The following is a 5,816-nucleotide window of genomic DNA, read 5'->3' on the forward strand; positions in this document are numbered from 1 at the left end:
GAGGTGGGGGTGGGAAGGAAGCTTCCTGTGAGACGCGAACCAGAGGCCAGCGCGAAGCTCTAAAGAGCAACTCTAGCAGACCCTAAGAGCAACTCTAGCAGACCCCGCAAAAACACGACCCGCAAAACGCGTTTGCGCGTTCACGAAAATCGTTTTTGCGGGTCGAAAACATACGCGGCCGAGCAGAACCCGTATCTAAAGCTGCATAATTTGAAAAAAATTGTTTCACGGGAGAAATTGCACGAACAGAGTTCATCACATACTACATTGTTCATGGCATACTATATAGTTCATCACAACTACAAGCATAGTTATACTACATACTACGTTAAACTAGTACTAGGGGGTCGGATCTGACGGCGGCGAGGTCGCGACAACTGGACGACGCCGTGGAGGAGCCGGACGCTCAATCCTCCTCGCCGGAGCTGCAGAGATCGACGTACTTCTCCGCCTGCTCCTTGCGGATGCGGCGCCACTCGTCCGCCTTCTCGTTGGCGGTGACGTTGTCGGCGACCGCCTGCCGCCACTGGAGGGCTTCGAGCTCCTCGGCGTGGCCCCGGTGCTCCTCCTCCTCGCGCATGCTCCGCTCGGCGATGGCGGCGGCGACGGCGTCGAACTCCGTGACGTAGTCCTCGGGCCCGTTGACTCCGCGGCGGCCGAGCGGAGCAGGCTCCTCGGGCTCCTCCTTCACCGGGACGAAGGCGAACGGCGCCGGCGGCTTCGGTTCCTCCTCCTTGTCCGACCACTCCCTCTTCACGGGAGGAAGCCAGCGGCGGCGGAGGAGGAGGATCCGGCGTACGAAGAACGCGCGGAGGAGAACGACGCGCGCCGGCGGTCGTACTCCACCGTCTCGCGGCGGTCGAAACTCGCCGGCGGCGAAAGCCCGCGGTTGCTCCACTTCCGCGTGCCGCGATTCCTCGCGCCGTCGGACCGGACGCGCCGCTCGCGCTCCGGGTCCCTCTCCCGGCCGGATCTGCTGCCGGAGCCGCGTCCGGAGCTTCACATTCGCACCCACATGGCGGCTGGAGGCGGGGCGGAGTGTCACCGGCGGCGAGAAATTGGGAGAGGAGAAAGGGGAATCGGGTGACTCGCGGCGGCGGGGGGATAGGGTTTGGACCCGCAAAAGGGTCGCGGAACCGCACTTATAGCGTTGGGGGGGCATTTTGCGGGCTGCGGCAAAAGTTTTTGCGGGCCGGGCGAGTATGCGGGGTCTGTTCTGGCCGCAAAATGGGCCCGAGCCCGCATACTCGCCCGAATTTTTACGGGCCGGGCGTTTTGCGGGCTCTGCTAGAGTTGCTGTAAGACAGCATATGGACTGACATGAGAACATATGGTGCCACTCGATCCCATCATGTACCACACAACTGTTTTGTCTTAAAGACCCACACAAAGACAGATAAAATGAACAGAGTTGAAGGATATCTATCTTTTTTTAGGTTTCTAGCTTACTGTTCTGTAGTTGGTTGTTGAAGCTAGTAGTTGCCAAACCTGATCTGAACAGGTTTTGAACATTTTCATTATGGACCACCAAATATACCAAACTCCAGTCGGATTTTCTCTTTTATTTCATTTCTGAATTGATGTTGTTTGATGGCTAGATTTTGCATTCTTAATAATGTATGGATGTTTGCATCGTCCTGTCAGACGCTAGGGGTTATCCTTCTTTTCGGAAAGAAAATACTAACGTCCAGTTAGGATGAGTTAAGGCATCCTGCTGCCTCCAAGTTCAACAACAGTGCCACCTCTTCTAGTTAACCCCTCCAGAACCACTGACCCAGAACGATGAACAATGAGTAACTCCTATCTGTGCCATATGCCTATACCTTTTCATACTTTTTTGGGACCGTCTATTTGTTTAGGTGCCTGAAAAAACTCTCTCGTCAGTCACTTCTGCTATAGACCATCAAATCAATATTTAACGGTTAGAAATGCGCCACAACTATTTATCTTCTTCCTTTGCACATTCTTCTTTCTTCCTCACAACCTCTTCTTCGTCCGACAGCCCCCAGCCTGCCCCGCCCTAACTGCCGGCCTCCACCACTCGTGGCCGGCGGGCGCTATCGCGCACCACCTGGCTGGCCCACCCTCCCCTCGACCCACCCCCACCATCGTTGTCTGCCGCCGCCCTGGCCATCCCTCTAAGCCCCGCAGCAATAGAGAAGAACTCCGGCGATCCCCTGCACCCCCACCCCGAAGATAGATAATGTGGCAATGGCTTCCCCCTAAGATAGATGAGGAGCAACGATTTCTCCGGCGAGGTTTCTTCTTCGCCTGTGAGGAAGGAATGAAGAGGTGACTGACGCCCGAAAAAAATTTCAGGTACCTGAGAAATAGCAAAACCGTACTTTTTTAAGCACGCTCACTTGTAAGAAAGATATGCTTCACTCCCATCAGACCCAACATGATGATCAATAAGGATACACAGCCTAGAAATGATTTGTGCATGCCATCCAAAGATTTTGATATTGCGCAGTACCTCCAAGTTCCATTCATCCTTCCAAAATGGAATAACATGAACTTGAACGGAGTTGAAGTGTTGAAGAATATCTATCCTTTTCCTTCCAAAGGCAATGTTGGGTGAGCCCATTACCTCCAAGTTCCATTCATCCTTCCATACATATATATGTATGTATATTTTATGAAACTAAAGATTAGCAAGACAGAAATAAAATTTTAGACTATTGCACTAGAGGGGTGAGCCCATGGGCTATCATCATCGTCGCCTACGAATATCTGGGCTATTTGGGAATCACATGTCGCCATCGTTGTCATTGTCACCCCAAATATCTGGGCTCCCTCTATTATAAGAACTAGATGATGCCCCGCGCGTTGCTGCAGGAATCTTGTTAATTAAAATATGCATAAATAGTTGCTTAAAACATCTAAAAGAAATGGAAAGTAAATGTAAGCTTCAAAGGGTGAAAATATGAAGCATATAAATAGAGAGAAGAATGAATTCCAGTTAACAGAATATCATTTCAAATAAAATGTGAAGGATGAAATACATGGGTATGCTGCAATAGGCAAAAACATATATTGTCAACACAAAATCTAATGCAAAAAATAATTTATAACTAATATGCATGAATTGATGATGTGGCAGCCTTGCATGCACAGAGTAATGAAAAAACATGTAATTTATGGCTTGCATGCATGATTTGCTCATGTTGAATGCTTGCATGTGTAGGAAACATAGGTAGTGGGTTGTAGCTATTTAGGAATAGAGGATTCAGAAGATATATTTTCCAGATTCTAAACAAGCTATATTTAAAAAAAATAAACCCAAAATTTGTTTTTCTAGAGCTCCACAAATGTCATTCTTCATAAAAAGAAATTGCATGTAGTTAGAACATAGGAAGTTCGTTAAAAAAGGATAGTTTCTTACATTTTGTCCACTATATTTTGTTTTTTGCTACCTATGTAAGATAATGTAAGACTTTTTTTTTGACATTGTCATGGACTCTAAAAACATCTTATAAAAGGTTATAGATGGAGTACTATTCATCTAGGTGCGTATGAGCTCGAGCTCCATTTTGAATATACGTTGTCACTGTCATTCACTTATACTAAAAAAATCTAGCAATATAGACAAAATAGTATGCCAACATGGAGAGATTGCACTAAGCATAGCATTCTCGAACATGATTGCACTTAGAATGGTTGAAAATGTTGTTTAACTTTCTCCCACGAAAAGATTAATTCTAGTGCGCCAGCATTCTCTTAGTAGTTCCTTGGCGAAGAAGACAAGTCGGTGTTCCTCCGGTCAACAACAAACATGCATGCATGCACGGCCATGAAGTGAAGGGAAGGTTTATACACCGTTCATTGGGAGTACCCTGGTAGGTCCTTTCCCAGGGTATACCGTGTCGGTCTAGCCTCTCAAAGCTTTTTTCGGACCCTTTCGTCTCGAGATGCCTAGCTCGGGCATTGTCGTCTCCTCATGTACGTAGGCGAGTTCATCCAGCAGAGTGAAGAGGCAAGCATCCAATAAAACAACAAGCATCGATCTTAGGGTTCCTTTGCTTGGTTTTTTTTTTTTTTTTGCTTTTTTTTTCTGCTTGTACTGTATGTAATAGGGAAGGAAGAAAGCAAGCAATTATCTCTTTTTTAAGGGATGCAAAAAAAAGATGGAAAGATGGAGCTAACCACCAAACCCAACCCAACCCAGCCATGGATTCTTGTCATCCGTATAAGAAACCCATCCCATTCCATCCATGAACTCCATCGACTCTCATAGCAACCAATCCGATCAGCAAGCAAAGTGACTACTCGAGTGAGAGCATACCATACCATCGGAGGAAGAAGATGGCGCGGGTTGAGGCGCTGAGCATGAGCGGCGCCACGGCGATCCCGGCGGAGTACGTGCGGCCGCAGGAGGAGCGCCACGGCCTGGGCGACGCCTACGACGAGGCGGCCGCCAGTTGGTCCGCGCCGGGCGCCCCGCAGATCCCCGTAGTCGACGTGGCCGCCTTCGACGCCGCGGACCCGGCCTCGCCCGCCAGCCTCGCAGTCGTCGACGCCGTGCGCGCCGCCGCGGAGGACTGGGGCGTCATGCACGTGGCCGGCCACGGCATCCCGGAGGACCTCATCGACGCGCTGCGCTCCGCCGGGACCCGGTTCTTCCGCATGCCTATCGAGGACAAGGAGGCCTACGCCAACGACCCCGCGGCGGGGCGGCTGGAAGGGTACGGCAGCCGGCTCGCCGGATCCGCCGGCGAGGACGGCAAGAGGGAGTGGGAGGACTACCTGTTCCACATGCTCCACCCCGACGCCCGCGCCGACCACGCGCGCTGGCCGGCGCACCCGCCAGAGTACGTGCCCGTCACCAAGGCCTTCGGGGAGCACGTCAGCGCGCTCTCGTCCCGCCTCCTCGCCATCCTCTCCCTCGGGCTCGGCGTCCCGGCCGACACCCTGGAGCGCCGCCTGCGCCTCACCTCCGGCGAGGCCCAGGTGGAGGACGACCTGCTGCTGAAGCTCAAGATCAACTACTACCCGCGGTGCCCGCAGCCGGAGCTGGCGGTGGGCGTGGAGGCGCACACCGACGTCTCCGCGCTCTCCGTCATCCTCACCAACGGCGTCCCCAGCCTGCAGGTGCTCCACCCCGGCCATGATAACTGGGTCACCGCGCGCGACGAGCCGGGCACGCTCGTCGTCCACGTGGGCGACTCGCTGGAGATCCTCAGCAACGGGCGCTACACCAGCGTGCTCCACCGCGGGCTCGTCAACCGGCAGGCCGTGCGAGTCTCCTGGGTCGTCTTCGCCCAGCCGCCGCCCGACTCCGTGCTGCTGGGCCCGCTGCCGGAGCTCGTCCAAGGGTATGGCGCTTCGAGCCGCGCACCTTCAGGCAGCAGCTCGAGCGCAAGGTCCTCAAGAAGACGAATGATCAACAGGACGACGAGGTTAAGAAGCCGACGGTCGCCGCCGGTCGTCGGCGAGGAGGAGCACAAGGTCGTGAAGAAGGAGCAGAGTGAACCGGAAGAGGAGGCCAAGATTGGAGAGGCGCCGGTGACAGCCAACCTAGTAGTAGAAGTTAACTAACGAAAAGAAAAGAAAAGAAAAAAGAAAAAGAAACGAAATCGAAAACGAGAAGGAAAACGAAATTCTGAGGGAGAAGCCGCGAAAACGAAAATCCACCCACACATGTGTTGATTTTTGATTGGTGCATCTCGGCTTCCCACGAGATCCATCTATCTTAATTACACTGTGTAGAACCGGTGGCAATCGCCTTCCGTCGATCTCGTCTTAATTACACTCTTCGCTAGCGAGACCCGACAAACACATGACACTTGTAGCCGCCGTGATAGTTGCGCCAGGAA

General features: G+C 52.3%; 1 pseudogene; it reads left to right on the forward strand.

Annotated features, from left to right (window-relative positions):
- The first annotated feature begins 4,240 nt into the window (after positions 1-4,240).
- On the forward strand, positions 4,241-5,538 carry LOC123133049 (leucoanthocyanidin dioxygenase 2-like; annotated as a pseudogene).
- The last annotated feature ends 278 nt before the right edge of the window (positions 5,539-5,816 follow it).

This window comes from Triticum aestivum, chromosome 6B (assembly GCF_018294505.1).
Source record: "Triticum aestivum cultivar Chinese Spring chromosome 6B, IWGSC CS RefSeq v2.1, whole genome shotgun sequence".
Lineage (NCBI taxonomy): Eukaryota > Viridiplantae > Streptophyta > Magnoliopsida > Poales > Poaceae > Triticum > Triticum aestivum.